General features: G+C 38.2%; 2 long non-coding RNA genes across 2 annotated transcripts; both read left to right on the top strand.

Moving 5' to 3' along the window:
• Window positions 1-10881: 10881 nt before the first annotated feature.
• Window positions 10882-15457, top strand: LOC128948893 (uncharacterized). The gene is made up of 3 exons (XR_008484168.1): window positions 10882-10974; window positions 12662-12802; window positions 15411-15457. It is a non-coding gene; the product is annotated as an uncharacterized LOC128948893 (long non-coding RNA).
• On the top strand, window positions 15453-21165 carry LOC128948892 (uncharacterized). The gene is made up of 3 exons (XR_008484167.1): window positions 15453-15508; window positions 19172-19284; window positions 21110-21165. It is a non-coding gene; the product is annotated as an uncharacterized LOC128948892 (long non-coding RNA).
• The last annotated feature ends 1056 nt before the right edge of the window (window positions 21166-22221 follow it).

Raw genomic sequence — 22221 nt, 5'->3', positions numbered from 1 at the left:
AATTCTCCTATTGTAAACTCAGTTAAGTGTGACGGTTGCAGTTTGTGTGAGAGGTGAGGAACAAAACTGAAATTGTGTTAGCTAATAAATATGCCATGACAGCAAGTTTCTCATTTTAGTCCTTGAATTAACATTTTCTTCAGCAGAGTAACTGATGTGATAAAATACAGGATATGTTAAATTATCAAAAAGAGGTTATTAAACACTGTGACAAAACTGGCCCACACAAGGTTTCATTTGTCAAGCTTTGAGTGTGTCTGTACTCTTAAGGTATCATTTAAATAGACAAGCTGCTCAGTTCCTTGCTATTAGACCTGAAACTTTGTCTGCATTATGTCAAGTTTGAAGCGCTTGTGCACAGTGTCTAAAACCATAAAAGTTTGGGTTCATTTACGCTGCAAGAGAATCTCCATGAAAAAGGCTCAGGTTGGTAATAGGCTGAAGGATGAGAGGAGCAGTCGTATGCTAACATCATGAATAACTTACTATTGTCCCTTTTTGTTTTTTTTTCTGCAGTAACATGCAGTGATAATTCTGGTCTTTTCAGGACAGGGTCTGGGCCAACGTGGCAAAGAGTTTGAAGTGCCTTATTGCCATAGTGGACAGGCTGCTTGAAAAGGACAACATCAGCAACATCAAAGAGGGTGAAAATGAGCCTTCAGCAGAAGATTGCAAGGTGTTGCATACAGGCGGTAAGCAACCTCCCCTAATTTTTTTTTTTTTAGTCATTGACAAGAGTAAAGAAAAATTTGCACAGCTACAGAAAAGTCATCTAGAGAAGACTCCATAGTATCTTTGATGAGAGTGCTAATGGCAAGGTTTACACATTTGTGGGAGGTTATTTATCAAAGTACAGCTTTAATGTGTGCTCAGACTGCTTGCCATGTGCAGTTGTTTGTGCTAGAGTGTAAACCTTTTGAAACTACAGTCTTTTCTTTTTGTAGGCTGATGTAATTTAATTTACTCTAGATTTTACTTGCGTGTAGTATTTTGAGGAAAAAAAAAATTGGACTGTGTCTTACCCCATAGAAAATTTGTAAGGAAAGGTGAACATTCTGAATCAGTGTCATTCTCCTGCAAATGCTTCTGCTTTTCTGAGGTGATATACTGATTTTTATTTTCTGATTTGATAAAATTCATGTTTACCTGGATATACCTGTCAGCCTGTGTCAAAAGGTCAAATGGAATAATTCAGTGGGATGATGTAAAGAAAATTTTGTGACAAGGGTCCTTGTCACCTTCTGATCTTCTCCTTCTCATCTTCTGATCTTCTTCTGATCTTCTCCTATGATTCATGTTTGCATTCTTGATGCATAGATTATATCTGCTTAATAAGTCTAATGGGATTTTCTAGTCTGAAAGTGTGTTGCAATAAATGAAACAGATCCTTAGTGATGGTGGTAGTAGTCCTAATGGAAGGACATCAGAGCCAACCTTTGTGCCACTCTTTGGCTAAATAAATCAACTCCCCATACAAAACAACAAACCAACACAACTGCTTTATTTTGTACAGTTTTGTATAGTTTCAATTTTCTTTTTTTTCATTGTGCATTTTATCCTGTGTCTTCCCTTACATGTTCTCCACGGAATTTAATTACATCATTTTATATAAAGACTTTTAAAGTTATCAGTACTCACTTGTAATTTATTTCTTACACAACAAGAATTAAAATCACTTTTAAAGTTTTATGTCATTTGTGTAGTACTGGTGAGATCTGTGAATTCTGGTTGTAGTATTGATTTTTAATGCAGCTGTAACATCTGCATTTTACCAGTGTGAGAGGTTTATGCTGGAGTCCTGGCATCCTTGTTTTCAGTGCAAGATGTGTTGGACTTGATTTTGTGTGATTTGTTCAGAGAGCAGCTTATTCCTTATCTGTTTGGTTCTCTAAGTTTCTGTCTACCAGGCATGTAATGTTAGACAGGAGGGTGATATAATCTCTGCTCTCTAGTGAAGGCTTGCAGGTGAAAAATATCAACACAGCTTTCTACACCTTTCCCGCCTTCCTCAGAGAAAGTACAAATATTCAACAGCTAGGTAGGTGTAGTTTTGAACTTGGGAGAATCCTTAGATGGTGGGCCTTTTACAGACTTTTACAGACTTTTTCCTAATTTCCTTCACTCTCTTCAACCCCCTGAGTATCTCCTCTGCTATACGCCGTGTTATGGATTTAACCAGCACAGGCAAATGAAATATTGGTTACAACTTTTAGGTCACAAGCCAAAAACAAAAAAGGAAAAAGCAAAGTTGCATCATTTAAAGTACTGTAATAAGGCAGCCATCAAGTCATCAAGTAGAATGAAAGGTAGCTCTTGCTTAGCAATAATGATAATAGTGATGGTTAGAAAATTTTAGATGAGCTTCATCCAGCTGAGAGGTTGTCTTCTGGAGCTGGTGGGCCAAAGACACAAAAAATATCCAACTGCTATGATGCTGGAATAAATCCTTGCTTTTTTCTTCATTTCAGAGCCATCCCTATTTCTCTTGAATAAGTACAGGTGTCCTTCAGTGAGAGCAGTGCTTTTGTTGAGCTGTCCTGAAAGTTCTCTAACACTCCCTCGCATGAGAGCTGCAGAGATCTGTGGGGCAAACTGCTGTGTTTTCATGTCCTTTTTGAGTAAGACATCGTTTTAGGAATGCCTTGGACAGTTTATAGGACTTTCAAGGTCACATAGAGATGGAGACGTTTTAAAATTGCTTTCTTTTATAGGACTAACTTGAAAGATGGAGCTTTCCGAAGAGCTTTCCAGGTGTGTGCCAAAGTTGGTTCCCTAATGATTTTCAAAACTTTGGGGCCAGAATTTTTCATGCTTGACTTCTCTATGAGAGTGTGGGTGTAGATGTTTGTTTTTCTCTGCATCTCCCTCTCTGAAATTTAACGTGAAACCCTAAGGCTGCACTGTGAAGCAACTACACAGAGGTTGAGATTCCAAGTTTACAGTTACAAATTTGGCTTTAATTCTGCTTCATTTTAAACTTGAAGCCTGATTATGAGTTCACAGCATTTTCCTAGATACAAAATCACACTGTGTACACCCATAGATACATTTCTAAAATAACAGACTTTTGCACTACTTAAAATTCACAAACGTGACATAAATGAAAAGCTTGCCACATCTTGCTTATATATTATACATAATTTGAGCATATTTGAGCATAATGTATTTCATTAATACTGCAAATATATGGCACAGGTTGATCTTTAAGTCTGAAACTGCTTTTAGTTGATACTCAGAGAAATTGGGCTGCTTTTGTAAGAAAAAGAATGCAGAGTTTTGAACAAAATAATAACAAATAAGCCTTGAAGTATGAGATTAAATTTTTGCTTATTTAGTGAACCTGACTGGTTTTTTGTAGCATATAGCAATGAAAGACCTTTCAAAAAATGCACATCTGTTCATTTTAGATGATAGAAAATATTATGACAATATTTTGATGCAATAGCATTTTCATATAAATTTAGATATTGTTGTAACATATATTCAGAGTTTCCTAAAGTAGGTTGATATTTGCAGTCTCAGTGACTATGGCATTGTGTGGTCTTACTCTCTTTTTTCAAACATGTTTATATTTGTTGTTTGGAATCTTTGTAATTGGAGATACTGGAGCACTTTTTTTTGCTGTACTCTGCCTTTCAATGTGAATTATACCTTCCTTAGCCTTAACTTTTCATGCAGTCTGACCTTTGAGTGTATTCTAAAGACTGAATTTGAGTTACAGTTACCAAGGTAACATGCTATGGTTTCATCAGTCGCAGGATTATGAATCCTCTGCAGGATAAATCAGGAAGAGTAGAAGGATTTTTAAGGAGAGGGCTTTTTTGTTGTTCTTCTGACTCTAGTCTGGTTTGCCTTGGAGAAATATGTGACAACATTAAATTCTTTTCACTTTTGCCTTTTCGTTTTCCGTGAGAGTTGTGATGTGAAAGCCTGTCCTGCAGCATTAGAGGTGCCAGTGGAACACAGCGTTGGCTCTGGTGCTGGCACAGCCCCGACAGATGTCTGTGCTTGGCTGCTGCATGTGGCTGCTGTTTCTGTCTGCTGCTCGTGCCTCCTGTCAGAGCTCCCACCCAGCCGTTCCCTCGCTGCCTCTGCGTGAGGACTCCCCCATTTGATACACACAGGATCCACCTAGCATCACAAACAATTTGAGTTGCCAGTGTGATTGCACCTGGATTTTGCCTTTAAGTGAATTATGGAATCATGAGCTCCGTGAACTGGCCCTTGATAACCTTCAGCATAGGTTTGCAAAGAGCACCTGGGGAACATTGCCACATTTCCTAGCTGGAATTACAGGAGACCTCTGTTCATACTCACATTGCTACAGACATATGTGGGTTTATTTTTCTTGTATTATCTCATACCTGTTGGGGACTATATAAGTTTAGATTCAAAATTTCGGACTTTCATTGCCCTGGGGATGGGGACTACATCTTTCGTTGCATCCCTTCCAATGCAGGCTGGTAGAAGTGGGAAATAAAGCTATGTTCTGTGGGAAATAAAGCCGTGCTCTAGTTTTATTGGAATCTTCAGAAAAGCTTTTATTATAAAATATTGTTTAGTCATGAAGATGAAAAATTTTTCTGTGGTCTGTGTCCTTGAGCAGCAGACATAATTTATTTAGAGCAGTCACATGTGAAAAGCTTTCTCTTTCCTTCCTCTTCCTCACATTTTTCCTTCCTTTTCTTTGAAGCTTGTATTTACAAAAGTTTTACTTATGCTTTTTTTTCCCCTTTTCCCCTCTCTTCTGTGTCATCCTTTTCTTTTTGATAGGATCCTTATCTGGGCTGAATGTAGCCCAGGAATACAAGACAATCCCCTTCAGCAGTACTTTCTCTAAGTACTTTGGCTAAAAACAGAAGCTGAAAAATATGTAAGGGAAAGACTGTTTAACTGAATCAACAAACTAAAACAAGATATAAGAATATTTAGTTGCACAGCATTCACAGAACCTTCCTATGCTTAAAGTGTATTAGATTTTCTTAGCTTTGTCTTTTATTACCTTTGTCCTCTCTTTCTGTTTTCACTCTGACTAAGCATGCTGAGATGCTCATGTAGGTATTATTGGATGGTTTTGGGTTTAGCTATTAATCCATGTGACAGTGGAGAAAATCTTGGATGGTTGCAGTGGAATAATAAATCCCAAGAATTCCAAATTTCTGGACACCCAAACTGTGCAAAGCAAACTGCTACCTTCAAGTGCAGGAACACCAGGAAATCTTATTCAGGTTTTTATTGTTCCTGCAAGAACTGCTGCAGCATTATGAGTACAAAGCCTCCTCCTTTTTCAAAGAGCTTAGCCCTCAGCTGCAGTTCAGCTGAGCTCCAAGAGCTGCGTGGCAAAATAAAGAAATAAGGCACTGACCTTTTTATGGTGCAAAGTTGAATATGTGCAATCTTCTGTCTTTTTAAACCTCCCTTTAAAAAAAAAAAAAACATTAATTCAAAGACTGTTCCTTTCCTAAGTCAGTAAAATCAAATTCTGGGTTAATTATTTCATGCTGATTTTAGGGATTTACTGCTGCTGTGTTGGTTGGTTGGTTTGATTTGCCTGCCTTTTTCATTAAAACAGAGTTTGTCTAATGATCACTTTGTGACATAAAGACAACTCATTTATGTTTTTTTACCTCTAATTATTTCAATTCTGTCATGGAATATTTTTATGATCAGGTAGCGAGTGATTAATTTAAGTGAAACGTTACCTCGTGGGTATCTGCTGTTACATTTATACGTCACATTTATATTTGTATTTCTTACATTTGTGTGGCTGTAGTGCCCCCCTTTGCTTTAAGGGCACAACATTATGCATTCTTCTGCTTTTTCTTTAAGGTTTGGTTTTTTAACTTCATACCATTCAAGTTTTGAAGTGACTTAAAGCAATTTATGGATTTTAGGTGGCACAAATAGCAGTGACAAAATTGGCTTTTTTAATCTGTTGCTAGGGCTAAAGGAGATAGGAGTACTATGCTGAAGCATCCTTTTTGGTTACCAGCATATTTTAATGAGCATTTCAGTGGGCCTGACTTTGAAAAGACCAGAAGCTTGCTTTTCTGCCAAAGTTTATAAAATTTAACATGTGGTTTGACATATTGCAACTTGGATATGAGCACGCAGAACTGACTAGCTGGGTGCTAAGCAGGTCATTTGCCTGCACAGCCTGTTGATTACAGGAACATGGGGCTGAAGGGCGTTTTCCAGTAACCAAAGGGCAAATCCTGTCACAGACTGAGCTGCCATCACTCTCTTGGCAATGAACATGGAATATTTACTCAGTGCTTTGTGGAACATGCACTTTTGTTTTAATCTCATTCTAACTGCATAGCGGTGGTACTGTCCTTTTAGTTTCATCCTTTAATTTTTTAATTTAATATGTTTGGTTTTCATGCCTTGTTTTAGTTTCCCGTGGCTGACTAGCTCTATTTTTGTGCTGAGTTTCTTTGCTTTATCCGGAGACTCTGACAGTTCTTCTGGATGCTAAGTGTTCCAAACTGACAGGCTGCCCATGTCATTTTAGCAACCTGCCAGTCATCCCGGAGTCTCCTTGTCGCTTCTGTTCTTGCTTCTAATCTCCTTTTTTTAGATGGTCACTCATTCAGTTAATTCTTCACCCCTTCTTCAAACAATTTTCCGCTGTGATTTTAATTTAAAAGAAAGTTGAGATCCGAAGGCTCAATGTGTGTGAGTCCATGAATGTGTTAAAAGCAATCATTTGTATTATTCCTTTCCTGAAGTGATTCTACAAAGGTATTCTGAAAAATATCTTATTCTAAAATGTATACAATATGATTTACTGAGTCACTCTAAGAGAACTCTTAGACTTTAGACTTTGAGCTTACTTTGCTGCTGATGCTTTTATTGGCATATGTATATTGCTTAAATTAATAAAGGATTGTAATTTGACTGAGACTTTAGATTGCCTGATCTGTCTACACTGGCTTCCAGTACATTACACTTTTTTGTCTACCTTATTTCTAAACTCGTCTGTGTTTTGCAGCAGCCTCTGGTTGTTCTTTTGCTTTTATTCCCTGGAATAAACACCACAGTTAGTTCTTGTTATTTTCTCCTCAGGAAGAGGGGAAATCAAGTTGCTGCTCAGTCTTTTTCATCAGCTTAAGGAGATTAAATCTTGGTAGCTCTGCGCTGCAAGCTCTCCATTTTTCCAGCAGCCTCTCTAAAACGTGTACACCAGCGTTTGGCACACAGCGTGTCATCACTCTGTTAGCCAATGACATGTATAAAATCACCTGGAGCTTGTGCCTGGGGGTGGCTCATGGTCTGTTTTGTCAGGATGACACTCGCTTCAGAACTGCTTTTTTCCAGGGAATGCTTCCTCAGTCTGTGTTACTTACTCATGGTTAAATATGTATGACTGTGGTAAAACTCATGTTGTCTGACCACAAAGTTAACAAAGAGCTCATCCGATTCTCTGTGCATGCTCTGTCCTTGTTCCCCTTTCCTGCTCCTTGCTTTCTCTAATTTCTCCCAGCTTTCAAAGCTCTCTGCAGTCTTCTTGGCTGCAGTTTTATTAATTTGTGTGTTTTTCTGGAGCTCAGCCAAATTGACTGGCAACAGGCAGCTGTCTTCTGCCTCAAGAACTTCCTCAGTTCTAATGAGGTTTTACTGGCCTGACTCAGAATGTTACCTGAAACAACACGCTGCTGTCTTGCACCTAATTACAACAGATTTTAATTATCATTGATTCTTAATTACACTGACCTACAGAAAATATGAGCCAATTATAGACTGTTGCATTGTCAGTTGCATTCCCAACTTTTATATAGATTCTTCTAGAGTGTTGATTTCCCTCATTTCAAACTGTACAATCAAACTGAGATGTAGATTCTGAAGGAGGGGGATTTATTTATTTGTTTTTATTATTTGCTCAACTTAGGGGTAGGCAAAGCCATATGCAACTACAAGGCAGGTCTGATTTTATTAAATCATATAAAATTCAGGAGTAGCTGGGATTATTGGGCAAGTTTGTGTAAGGTGTTCCAATTCTCCTCCATTCCTAGTTATCACTGTTTCATTTGTAATGTATTAAGGAATCACATTTTTCAATCATTTCATGAGTGTTTTTTTTAATATGCCTAGTGTGTATTTTCATAGAGAAAAACATGTTTCAAAATACTCTGCATCTCTCTGATAGAAATAGCTAAAATGAGTTCAAAATGTCTAAATGTTTAAAGAGAACAACATAGAATCTAAAAAAAAAGGAATATGGTCTGAAGCTTTTTATATTTCCAGCCTGTAGATTAAGTAGGTGATACCCTTCCAGATACCTATTTGTTATTGTGTTTTACCCTCCAGCACCCACCTTTTCTTAAATATTTGGTTATTCTCTCTGGTTTTGCATTTTTGATGCTATTTCATTTCTTACATAGCCAGTTCTGAGTCCTGAAAGGAGACTCCATCGCCACTGTATTAATCTCTGTGTGCTAAATGAGGTTTTATGTGTTTCCCTGTGTACTCTGTTTGTGACACTTGAATACCAGTTTTACAGGGATGCTGGGACTGTTGGAAAAGGCCATTGTTTCAGAGTGCAGTTGGATTCAGGCCAGGGATTTAACCCCATTCCCAGTGGTAAGATGGAATCCTGCTTATAAATATGTTCTCCAGTGGCATTTGTGGTCCCACAGTGGTCTGGGGAGAGCTGCAGGGGTTGTTTTAAAGGGAAGGGTGATGTGCACAGCTGCTCCTGCCATCCTTCCTAGTGAAGAAGGGTTTTTCACTGCGAGTTTTCCAGTCTGGAGCAGATGACCTGTCGTGTTGTAGGTGACTGGTACGAGCAGCTGTACCCGCAGGTGGTCACGCTGAAGGCCTGCATGGCAGAGGTGGTGACCAGGGCCAAGCAGTCCATGGCCTTTGTCCTGCTCCAGGAACTTGCCTGTGGCTTGCCCCAGTGCCTGATGCTGACCCTGAGGAGAGACATCGTCTTCAGCCAAGCAGTAGGTTGTCTTGTGTCGCTCACTTCCTTCTCTTGCTCTAATTATAAGCATACTCTTCATGCCAGTGTTTGTGGGTTTCTTTCTCATTGTTTTTTTTTTTTTCCCTTACAATTTGATACAGCTTTTTCATTTATTTTCCATTATATTCACCTAAATAATTTATAATGTGGTAAGAAATTAAATAGGAAGTAGAAATCCATGGTACTGGCTAGGCAGCATCCAAGCCAGGGAGATTTTTTTCTCCTGGTCACCTTGGAAATAGGGAGAAGACAATTTGTTTTCAGTTTGTGGCAGTGTTTTAAGTGTTTAAATACTATTAGCATGTCTTTCCTTAGAACTGTCTTTTCTTGGCAAATAACTGAAGCTCTTTATGTCTTCTCCTGTATATCATGTTTTTTTCAGATAGATTTTTTTCTAAACATTTCACTTAATTTCTCTCTTAAGTTGGCAGCTGCCTAGGAGATTCAGTTACATTAGATGTTGAACCACTTTCAAATCCATCAGAATTCACATGTTTAATTCACAGTCTTGCATGTTTGAAGCCTGACAAGTGAGGTTCTGGTCTTATTTATGTCAGTGTAAATAACACACAATGATACAAAACAAATTAAGCTTATCTAATATACCTTAACAGAATATTTCACTACTTTATACACCCCCAAAAAACCCATCAAAATACATTATTATGAAATCATGTACTTAGTCACTAAACAGAAATACCTATGCTGATTTCTCAAATATGTAGGTGCTACCTCTGTTGTGTATAATGATGGCAAGCCTCATTTTAACTGTTTGTCTTGTAACAGTTGAAATGTCTTGTATCTGTTTGTCTTGTAACACTCTTGCACATGTTTTAATTATCTTTACAACTCGCTGGATTGGTCTGTGGTTTTGCAATCAAATTGCACACAGGTTTACATGATCAAGGATTTTTACAACAGCTTCACACTGTTGGATTGCTGGTGCAGTATGAAGGACTCCTTAGCACATACAGTAAGTATTGCTCTTGGACAAAGTTCCTTATGTTCCCTGCCCAGAAGTTACCCAGGAAGTTCTTATTTTAACCTCAGCAAGCCTCTTATTTGGCTTGCTGAATCAAATCTTGTCCTTACAAGACAGTAGACTTGCACATAATAGCACAGCTGAAGTCATTGACACTGTGTTGTTAATTCTGCAGCAAAAGTTATTAATCTGTTTCATTCTGAGTTCCTCAGAGAACACGGCCTGCTTATTGTTCCATGCAGACCTGACCCAAAATAGCAGGTTTATAAAACTAATGCAAACGGAAGATTTAAACACTTACTGCTTTTATCAGCCTCGGCCCTGATCCCCAGTGCTGATAATGTGAAGATAGCCTGAAAACAGTTTCATAGTTTGTTACACATGCCATTATTTGATATGCATTAAAAAGGAAATTTGGAGGGAGAAATTGCCTTATGTTTCAAACTTTGAACTAGATCTATTGGAATCATTCCCTGAATCAGAGATTTTGACTAAAGTAGAGGAATTTAGCATTTGTGCAGCTTTATTATGCAGTTGCTCATTTGGAGATAGCTGTCTTCTCCATTTTACATGATGCTTGTTTTTATTCTCAAAACCTTTGTCCTCCATCAGCAGGAAAGCCTTTTGAAAACTTTCAGAATAGACAAAAATGGCTTTTCTGAGGTTATTTTATGTCTATATAGAGCAGGCTGATTTTCAGAATTGCTTAATACTCATGGTTACCATTTAGGGCACAGAATTGTCAGCAGTTCAAGAAATGAGTCTGGTTTTATGTAGGTTACTGTAATGTGGATTTAGAACTGTGATTTTTAGATGCACAGACTGGAAAATATATTGCTTTGCCCTGACCTATACAGTGACTGATCTGCCAACTCTGTTAATAGTCTCTTTAATCTTTTCATGTAGGTGAAGAAGCAGGGATGCTCGAAGACATGGCTGTGGGCATTTCAGATTTGCAGAAAGTAATGTTTAGAGTAATTGAAGCCAAGTCAGAAGATTTTTTGCCTATTATAAGTGGAAGGCGGTAAGAACTTTGTTTCTTGGAGCCCAGGAAACTGAGCTGCAGTTTTAATCTGTAGCCCATGAAACCCGTCTAATGGTTTTCTTGTTGCTGAGTTCTGTTTTATTGAAAGTGCATTGTTTTACTTTTTAGAAGGTGAGTTAGTAGGGATTCTAAAAGCCAGTAGGCTCTGGGTTACTCTCCTGATAAAAAGCTGAAGTTCCAGTTACTAATACAGATTAATCTGAGCAGCGTCTGTGTTGTGCAGAGCTGCTGGTGCATTATTCACACATGGATACTGAACCCTGGACAAGTGACAAGGCCATTGTTTACAAATGTGGTCTCTAACTGAGAAACTTTGCTTTTGAATGTCCTGAATTTGTATTTCAGCATGAGAAATGAAACTGCAGTTCCAAGAGTTAGGCCTTGATTGTTTTTAAGATGGAAACCAAAAAACTCCGATGCCACTTAGTATTAAAAACTTAGTAGTCACTTTTAAAAATGGAAGCCTTTTTTAGCTGCTGAAAATCACACAGGACATAGGCAGTCTCAGAAATCCTTGCACAAAATCACTTATCCTTTATGAATCTCACGTGAGTACTGCTGAATGTCAGGACATAAACTGCAATACTCCGTTTATTTTGGCTATTTGAGGGTTAACAAGATTGGAATGGATTTTTCATCTTTATTATTATTCTAGTCTGAAGCTCCAAATAGTTTTATTTTGCAAAAATCACTTCCTTAATAGTATCATTGCTCTTAAGATGACTGTAAATTAAATTCAGCTAAAAGCAGGAACTTTTAGAAAATATATGTTTCCTCTGAAGGGGGCTTTCACCACTGATTTACTTAATTAATCTGGATGATTCACTCTCATCATATGGGCTTTCTGAGAAGGGATTGAATAAATAACAGGAAGGCTGGAATATGATAGGCAATACATTGGGAATAATTAAAATTAAAAAAATTTTAAAAATAAAATCTACAAGGTTTATGTGGAGGAGTGCCATTCCTCTTAGAGCTGTGATAAGACTGCTCCTATCAAACAGCATTGGAAGTGAACCGTAAAAAGAAAAGATGAAAAGGTGAAAATCTAGTTATTTTCTAATAATTTTTTTAGAAACCCTCCATTTTTATTTTGGTTGTTATATGGTATGGCTCAATAAATGAGAGTGAAAGACTGTAGAAATGCAAGACAGAAAAATCAAACTACAAATTCTTATCTTGAAGAGTCAGCATATTTACTTGTAATTGTTTTTTCTAGGAAAGTGCTTAAACCTGACATTCTGTGTGCACAAACAAATCAATCCAAAGTGTGTGGCACTGTCTAGCAGTGCACTGATCATCTGGTGTGGGTGGTAGACACCAGCCACCCAGGGGAGGTGAAATTCTGTTCAGGAGCTCACATGCTTTTATTAGAGGCCATTCTTTTATTAGAGGCGCTTTTGGAACATTCTTTACAGAATCACAGAATATTTTGAGTTAGAAGGGACCCATATGCATCATCAAGTGCAACTCCTGGCCTTGCACAGGGCTTCCCAAGAATCACACCCCGTGCCTGAGAGTTCAGATGCTTCTTGAACTCTGTGAGGCTTGGTGCTGTGACACTTCCCAGGGAAGCCAGTTCAACCTGCTCAACCATTCTCTGGCTGAAGAAACTTTTCCTGACATTCAAGAACCCCATCCTCACTCTTGTTTTCATTGTTCCTAGTGAACATTACATTATAGAGGTCCAGCTCCCAGCAAAGATGTTTGAGCTGCTGCCACAAGAGATTAAAGAGGGAAAGCTGCTTCGCATGTATCCAGTGCTCTTTAATGTTGGAATCAATGAGCAGCAAACACTGGCAGAGAGGTAAGGAAAAGTCACGTTGCATTTTCTGTCCAAGTACTCCATGCTGGTACAGGCTATCTCTCAGGATTAGAAACAAATCTTCTTTGTTATTTGCTCTTAGACAATCTCACATTGACTCAGTGTGTATTTTCAAAGGTATTAAAGGAAATAAACACAAGCTATGAAGCAATGTAGAACAGTGAAAAAGTCCAGATGAAGATAAGATCATAAGCAGGGCTCCGTTTCACAGAGTTGGTGCCATGTTTCTCTTGGATACAGGTGCAAAATGGATTTCTATTTCAGATGCAGAATTTTGGTTGTATGCAGTACTCTGAAATTCTCACACAAGTTTGAAAATTCAAAATTCTTACATCTTGAAGATGGGTTTGAAGAGACCAAACAAGTGATAAGCTAGAGAAATTAGTACTCCTCTGCAACAGATTGCTGGAAACTAATTAATTAGTATAATAATAGTCATGGATTCACCAACGTATTAATTTTCTCTTCCAAGAGAAGGGTATCTGTCAGTCATGTTAAATTACCACATTTGTGCAGGGCTAAAACTGCAAAGTAGAAGTCAAGATGTCAATACAGACAGCTACTTTGTTAAAACTTCTTTTCTTTTAGCTGCTTTTATTAACAGAGCGTCCAAAATACCTAATGCTTATCTTGAGGTTGCATTTGCTCTAAGCCAAAAGCTTATAGCAAAGCTGTAGCTGGAGTAATGGAGGGAGACAGTGAAAATCCTTAACCTGGGTAATAGGCAAGAAGTTAAACACCACAGGATTTTATCTCCTGTTCACTGTAGACAGCCAAGTAAACCCAGTCTTTTAAAGAAGTCTACTAAAGAATGTCATCAGGTAGCTTTGTGAATGTTTATGGGACACTTCTCCAAGTTGAGTGGTGGTATGTGAGAAAATTTAGGCAGAAAGTTGAAATGGGAGACATAGACTGAATCTAAAGACAGTAAAATCTGGCATTTTACTGTGAAAGAGCTGGATAGCTGGTTAGAGAACTTGGAAACTTCTTGAAAATGAAAATAGGTTATTCTGATGACATAAAGAGAAAAGTGCTGAGAGGAGTGACGTGGCCAAACTCATAATGTGCAAAACCAACAAAATCAGTCATGACAGTTCTGAGTGGGACACTCAAAAAATAAGAGGTAAGACATGATGTGGTAAGCAAGAAGCAGGCTGGTGGGAGCTTACACGAGTGAGATAGGCAGGAAGGACTGAGTTATGAATAGTCTGAGGAAAAATTTGACAACATTTAGAAATAGCCTGATTACCTGGGGGCTTGTAGAGGAGTTGGTATGAAAAGATGCCTGGCTTGCAAGTGAAGTGGCAGGAAGTGTTGTTCCCAGTGGTCATTTTACATTGTGTGCAAAGAAAGCCATAGGAGAAAACAAAATAACTGCATATTTATAAATATGGATATGTACTAATATCTGCCAAGAAAATAAGTTCAATGCAGAAGCAGCTTTAATGCATGCAGTTACAGTCTGCTTTTGTCTTAATTCAAAATGCTGCTTAACTCCTAAAGTTGTACATTTGTTTTTGAGACTGAAAACACCACACACGATTTATGGCTAAAAACATGGAGGGGTTTGTGGGATAAAGAACCTGAGAATATAAAAACACTTTCGTGGCAAATTTCTAGGAAATGTTACTGTATTAGAAAAAAAATCTTTTAATTTGTTTTTTGATAGAATACACTTGAGAATGTTTCCGATTTAAAAGAAATGTTCTCATGTGACAGTGCAGCAATGGCTACTAAGGAAGTAGTTACATCTTCTCCCTGTGGCCTGTTGAAATATTTGCTTCCCTTGTTCCCAATTTAGCAGCATATTTGGTATCTTCTGATCTGTGTCCCCTTCTCTCTGAGTTTCTCACTTATCTGCCCATGCCTCTCTTCCTGTACTCCTCCATTCCCTTTTCAAATCTATTCTGAAGATGAATTTCAAAACTTTGGCCCTAATTGTCATGGGGACATTCGTGTCTTTACAATCATATCTCCTGTAGTACCGTGAGATCTAGTTTCTTGGCATGTGAAATGTGGCTGTTGTAGAAATCTTGGTCTCAGAGAGAAAGATATTTGTTTTTATAGCTACAGTTATTTTGTAGATAAGCTTCTCTTCCATCTTGTGTCACTTCCATATTATCCAGCTCTTACAGAAATTGGTATGCTTAAGCATAAGCTACTTATGCTTAATTGGTATGCTTAAGCTACTGCTTAAGCATACCAATTTCCAAGCATCCAACTCTAAGAGATGGAGAGTTGGTGTTCTCTGCCTGTGGTACCCAATTTTTGGAATTGGAATTCCCCCAAAGTGCCTTTCCATTTATTCACGATTTGTGAGGGGAAAAGAATAAGTGCCTTATTGCATGTTTGTAAATAGATTGCTTTGTTAATAAAGTTTTGGAAGAAGTATGCATCAGCGATGATCTCATTTCCAAAAATTAATTCCAAAGCATACAAGAACTTAACTACTGCATGTTTGACAAAATCTAATGCATTTAGCACCAAAGTTATTTCTTTATGCAAAGAAATAACTATGAAGGATAATTTATCTTTTGTTGTTGTTTGTGGGTTTTGGGTTTTTTTCATAATTTATTGTGTATTTTCATAGGTTTGGAGATACCACTTTGCAGGAAAACATTAACCAGGAAAACTTAGAGCTTCTCAAAGAATATTACAAGTTATTTACAGAAAAAATGCCTCCTGATTGTGAGTACAAAATAATGCAATGTCCAAATCGGTTTGAAAAGCTTTGAGTAGGTAGAAGGTTATAAGACAGTAATATTAGCAGAATCCCATAACTTGTTCCATAAATTTAAACATTTTGTACCTGTACATGACCCTGCTGGTCTCAGGAGTGATTTCAGGCCTTGTGCCACAGCAGAAACTACAGAGAAAATGAAACAGAGGAATGATGAACTGAACAGCTATTTTAAGTTATTAAAATAATAAGTTTGTTAATATTTCATGTAGAGGACAGTCTGTACCTACTGTATTTTTACATAAATACTTGGTGGGCAATTTCATCAGCTTCAGTCATACCCTCTGTTCTTATTCTGAAAATATGTTGAGGTTTGGTGAACCATGGAGAAATCTGCAGATCAAACACAAGCAATGAGCCACATCATCATTATATGAACGACAAGGTTTCATTGGAATAGGCCCTGTATTCCACTTCTATAGAACTTCTGTATTATAAACATAAGCATTACTATGCTGTTACTCTGATTGCCAGAAGCAAGGACTGAAGAAAACATCTGCATCAATCGAATCCTGTTAGTTTTAATGCCCAAACTATAGTCCCAAATGTGGGAGATTTAACTGCCTGATGTTTAAATGCTATGTAAAACTTTAATACATCACATGCGTATGTATACATGTTTATCTCTTATATCAGGATGATTTTAATTTGTTAATCATTTTGACAGAAACAAAAGCCCTTCCTAAATGATGGGCAGGATGCCCATCCATCCCCCCACAGACCTAGTATTTATTTCCAGGATGTCTACAGAGAAACTCATACAATAAGTTGGGTGATTAATTGAGGGGAATCTTGCTAAGAAAACATCCTCGAAAAACTAACCTCATGCAGGTTAGGACTAAGGTAGATCTGCTACCTCATAAATGGATTTTATTTTATAAAAGCAAAAATTTGCATGCAGACAGTATTGGCTACTTTTCATTAACACAATTTAAACTTGTACTGCCTTCCTGAAGGATTATTAGTGAGCCACACAGTTCCTGGACTTCTTTCAGACTGTGAAGGCTTTTGAGAACTAATTGTGTCTAGTTCATCGTGTATTTTCTGGTTATTATAACTTTCTTGCTTTTTTTCTTTACCTTTAAGAACTCAGTCTCTTCTTTATACAATTTTTTGTGGAACATAAAGCATCTTTTGGTTCCACTGCCCTTCCCAGTAGCTCCCTGCCAGTATACAGAGTCAGTCTTTTGCCTTGGAGAAATGTGCCTTTTAAACCAGCCCCCTGGGAAAAAAGGGAAGCTCTCAAACTTGTTCATTTGTGGCAGGACTTAATCCCACTCCTGTTCCCCCTCGTCTGGAAGACAAACCTCCATACAAGGCTGGCAGCAACCCTGGTGCTGGGGCCACATGAGAGGCATTCAATATTGATGGCTTTTTGATGGTTTTGTCCCACCTATCCAGATAATTTCCTATAATGCCAAATCTGTGCTACAAAATCAATGCAGGACTGTGTTCCCAAAGCTGTCAGTTCCAAACAGTGCTCAAAAAGCCCAACAGAATTTGAGCATTTGCAGCCCTATTTGCCAGGCTGTTGGATCCACCCTTGGCAGCCTCCCTGGCCTGATGCCTCATTCATATATTCCCTTTCAAAGAATTCAATTTCCCACTCCCTGAAAGGTATTGCCACCTTCGCTGTTAGTTTTCCTCTTGTGTCTGTATTTCTCCTTGGCAATAATAGTCTTGCTTGTAACTAAGCATCCACTGACTTTCTGTCTTTAGGATGAACATACACTTTGTCATTTACCCATTTGTTAACTTCTTAAATTCTTTTAGCAGAAACTGAAAATAAGAGCATGTTTCCAGCAAGGTTCCTACCAAAAATGCTGACCAAATATAGCTCAAAATGGTACTGCTTTTATAGAAATACTAAGACAGTAAGGGTCCAAAAACGTAAGATAGTTGTTTAGTAGTACGTAAGTACCTGAAAACAAAAAGGCTGTTTGGTATTTCCAGGCTTCTCCCCCTTATCAGCCTGATTTGGTGGTTTGGTACTGTGGGGGACCCAAGGAGTTTAGGCCATTGATCATTTCCAGTCAAGGTGCAACCCCTTTGGCAGTACTGTGAATTAGGAGACTCTTGCTGTACCTGTGCTGAAGTCATCCCTCTGAGATGTCACGTTTTCTGCTGTGACCCAAAGGAAAGCTACTGGGAGCAATAGAATGTTTAGTGATACATTTGCATCATCTCAAAGCATCTTTGCCATTTTGTGCTCTCTGTTTTAAAGAAACAGATGCACCCATAAGTGTAATAGTCTAGCAGAGTGTGATGTGGTTTTATGTGCTCTACATTATCTAATGTACAATCAGAGCTTGTGATACAGAGGTAAAACAATCCACATTAAAATTATTGCAAAACAGATTCTGGATGTATGTTTTCCTCCCTTTTTCTTTTTTTCTTGTTTGTTTGTGAGTTTTTTTAGACAGCACAGTATGAGTGGAGCAACTTAGTTCTTTTTGAATAGATTTAAAGTACTTCTTACTATGAATCATGGATAAGGGAAACTACAGAATTTATTAGATGTAAAAGGTAAAAGCCTGTTGATGAGAGGGATCATTCCAACTTGGATCACGTTAGGAGAATGGATATTGACCTTCATTAATACTTCCCTCATTTTTTTTCTTCCAATTGAGTATAAATTTTTGGGCTTGGGTTTGGGGCTTGGGTTGTGGGGTTTTTTCCCCTCACTGGATGGATAATTTACTTTCTCTGCTTGAAGAAATCCATTGATCAATTTAGTTTCACTTTGTTCCACTTGATTCTGGCCCCTTTATTTGGTGATAACTATGATTTAAATTCTTTTTACTTTGCCACCATGAGAAGAAATAATTTCAAAAAACAGATTCTGCATGTTTTTATTGATTTTCAGAACTAGCAAGGATAAATGCAACATTAGAAAAATCCCTCCTCTATATACATATGAAACAGAGGGGGAAATTAAATTGCCTACTCTTGAATTTTTGCTGGAGATGTAGGATAAATTAAACTTCAACTTAAATTCCATACCCAGAACAAGCAGGTAAATTTTTGGATTTTAAGCAAACTTGAAATTATTTTCTACTTCAAAATAAAGCCCCACTTAATTTCAGGAGAAATATACTTTGTTACTTTTTAGAGGGGATACTAAGTGCTGTTTAACCCTTATCTTACATTATAGAAAAATCTAAGGCATATTTTAAAACAAAAACTAGATGTTTCAATTTGAAAACAAAACCCTAATTTTTTACTTTAATTTTAAAAAATAATCATCCCATCAAAGCAGGTTGTAATACACTCAGTTTTTTTTTTATTTTTCTGATTCCTTTTAATTGTCTGTAATAGCTGATGAACAGAACTACAGCAGAGATTTGGTTTTGTTTTTCACCATCCATTTATAAGATAAAGGTTGAAGATACTTCAAATTTCCACGTGAAGATCTTAGGGAGGACAAGGCAATACTCAAAAGACATAAGGTTTGCTTATTCCTTAAATATTTAGCTGGTAATTTCTATCCTGTGTTCCAAAACAAGGCTGTAAATAATAGACCTGTTCTTTACCATGAGCATTCTTTAGTCGGGACAATCATATGACCAACCTTATCAAAATGAGCAACTTTTTTCGTCCTTTTTTCCCAGGTTTACCACATTTTCAAGAACAAAATGATTTAAAGGGATTGCTAGAAAGTCTTCATCAAAATATCCAGGCCAAAAAGAGAAAGAATGTAGAAATCATGTGGCTGGCTGCAACGGTGAGCTCTCTTGTTTCAAAGAAATTGATGAACTAACCATAAACTCATTTTCATAAGCTTGCTGACTTTGTAACTGCAATGGATTTTAAGGAAATGACTGGAAAACTCACTGGTTAAAGGAGGCAGATGTGCTGTAATAGTTTTTTGCAGACAATTTCTTTTTCTCACTTTTTAAACTGGTAGAACCTGCTAGAATTTGAGTGATTTGTTTGATATCCATTCTTTGATAATATAAAATTACTCAAAATAATTTTTTAGTGTCCTTGAGGTATGATGTGGGACATGATTGCTTGGTTCCCTTACTTTAACTTTCTGAAATGTGTATTTCTGGTCCTAGTGATCTACACACTGTTATTCTATATTCCATTTATTTATTGAAAAAGATGTAAGAAGAAAACTTTGTCAGTGCAGTAGCTGTGCAATATCACTTTTTTATTGCAGTGGAAGTACAAGATTCCACATATGAGCCCATCACTCATCCAGAATAATTACCTGGGATTTTTTTACTTTATTTTATAAATGATTTTTTAATATTTTAAAATTTTTTTAGGACTCATTCACATCGAATAGCCCCAATGAATCGGGGGCTTCCAAAGATACTAGTGCAAAGAGAATTAATCTCTTCAATGAAACAGTTCTTTCACATAATTATTTAAGCAGATTATCATATAGTACTTGTTTTAAATCCCAGTGCAACTGTTCAAATTTTTAAACAGATTTAACTTTTAAAATTTTCAATTATATGATGGAAGAAACACTCATAGGTTCTCCTTCACTATCCTGTACCTCTTTGGATTCTAAGTAAGATTCCCTTAATTGGTTCCCTAAATTAAACTTTTGAGATTGTCCTCACCATGGTATCACAAAGAACTTAAAGGCTCTAAGTATTTTTTGATTTTTATAGAATTTAATAGTATTTATTGTTTAATAGAATTTCTAAGAATGCAATTAGCATTAGATGAAGAAACACTTATTTGCTGGACTGACACTGGTCATGTTTCAGTTCATGTTCCAGTTCATCCTGCGAGCTCTCCCATGATAGCCAATGCGGGAAGTTTCTTTTTGTGATTCCTGCTGTAGTTTATTGCCTTGCTGCATTCTCACAAACATTTTGAGGTTTTGTACCATTACACCTGTGATTCCCCAGGGATAGGTGTAAGCAAAGTATTACCTTTTCTCAGGACAGGTTATATCTGGGAAATGGTAGATTTGGGCACAGAAGCTCTCCTTCAATTTTTCTTTTTCTAGTAAAATATCATTTGAAACCATAGTATAAACTAATGGAATGATACAACCACAGATTGATTCCTAAGAGGAAGAATCATCCTCCAAAATGTCATGTTTCCTTTATGTGTTATAACTTTTTCAAAGTATAAGTGAAAGTAGACAATCCATGGCAGCAATTTGTTAAACTTTATTAATTGTGAGCCATACATTGAACAGTTCACCTGTTGAAAATAAAAACTATGTAAGTTAGATGTGTCTGACTCCATACCTTCACAAGAAGTTAGTCTGCTACATTCATGTTTGTGAGTTAAGACTCACCATATCTTCATTCATCAGATATTCAGACAATTTAGCTTTCATTGAACAGGGCAGCTGCTGCATTCAGTGAGGAAACGGTGAAGGAACTGTTTCTTTTATAGTTATGAAAGTCCCATGTCAAATTCAGGAATTCAGTGTACTGGTACTAACTTCCAGAAGGTGTTTTCTTCTTGAGAAGTGCTGTAGCTGTCTGGAAGCCCTCGCTGGGCTTGCAGAGCTGTAGGGCTGCGCAGCCTGGTAGGAAGGAAGGGCTGACCTGTGGGGCCTGCCCGTGTTTCAGATTTGCCGCAAGCTGAACGGAGTGCGCTTCACCTGCTGCAAGAGTGCCAAAGACAGGACATCCATGTCAGTGACGCTGGAGCAGTGCTCCATCCTGAGGGACAGGCACCAGCTGCACAAAGACTTCTTCATCCGGGCGCTGGATTGCATGAGGAGGTACGTGGGGCTCCATGGAACTCTGAGCCAGGCCAGGGCTGCCAGCGAACAGGGCCTGAGGCTGGTTCTGAGGGCCCAGCACAGCCTGAGGCAGGTTCTGAGTGCCCAGCAGAGCCCAGGGCCACGGGCACACAGGGTCTGAGGCTGGTTCTGAGTGCCCAGCAGAGCCTGAGGCTGGTTCTGAGTGCCCAGCAGAGCCCAGGGCCACGGGCACACAGGGTCTGAGGCTGGTTCTGAGTGCCCAGCAGAGCCCAGGCTGGTTTTGAGTGCCCAGCAGAGCCCAGGCTGGTTCTGAGTGCCCAGCAGAGCCCAGGGCCACGGGCACACAGGGTCTGAGGCTGGTTCTGAGGGCCCAGCAGAGCCCAGGCCTGCCTGCACAGGGTCTGAGGCTGGTTCTGAGTGCCCAGCAGAGCCCAGGCCTGCCTGCACAGGGTCTGAGGCTGGTTCTGAGTGCCCAGCAGAGCCCAGGCCTGCCTGCACAGGGTCTGAGGCTGGTTCTGAGTGCCCAGCAGAGCCCAGGCCTGCCTGAGCAGCAGCCTGACTGCTGCTGGGTCACCTCAGGGCAGGCTCTTTGCAGCGGTGTGTTTTATCTGTCATTAACAGTTTGTGAGACAGATATGTGAAATCTTGCAAGGGTCAGCTCACCGAGTGTAGAATATGAGCAGTAGTCTGAGCAGCAGTTGCTTTTAAAAAAAGTTATCTTTCAATTTTGAGGGTATTTTAAAAACCATTTGCGCAGTCATTAAATTTTTTGTTCGACATCTACACAAACACTGAGAAAGCAAAAGAAAAATTTGTTACGCATGGCAATTCTTACTAGTCACGTTATTGAAAAGAAACATCCAAGTAGGTTTGGACTGGTGGTGTTTGCCACTAATACCTGATGAAATCTTTACTGCGCTTTAGAAGAAGTGAATTAAAACATGTTTTATTCTAAATTGCAACTATGCAGAAATT

This window comes from Melozone crissalis, unplaced genomic scaffold (assembly GCF_028551555.1).
Source record: "Melozone crissalis strain CALT ecotype California unplaced genomic scaffold, PUWL_Pcris_2 ptg000171l_1, whole genome shotgun sequence".
NCBI classification, from domain to species: Eukaryota; Metazoa; Chordata; class Aves; order Passeriformes; family Passerellidae; genus Melozone; species Melozone crissalis.
This window is presented reverse-complemented; position numbering and strand designations above follow the sequence as displayed.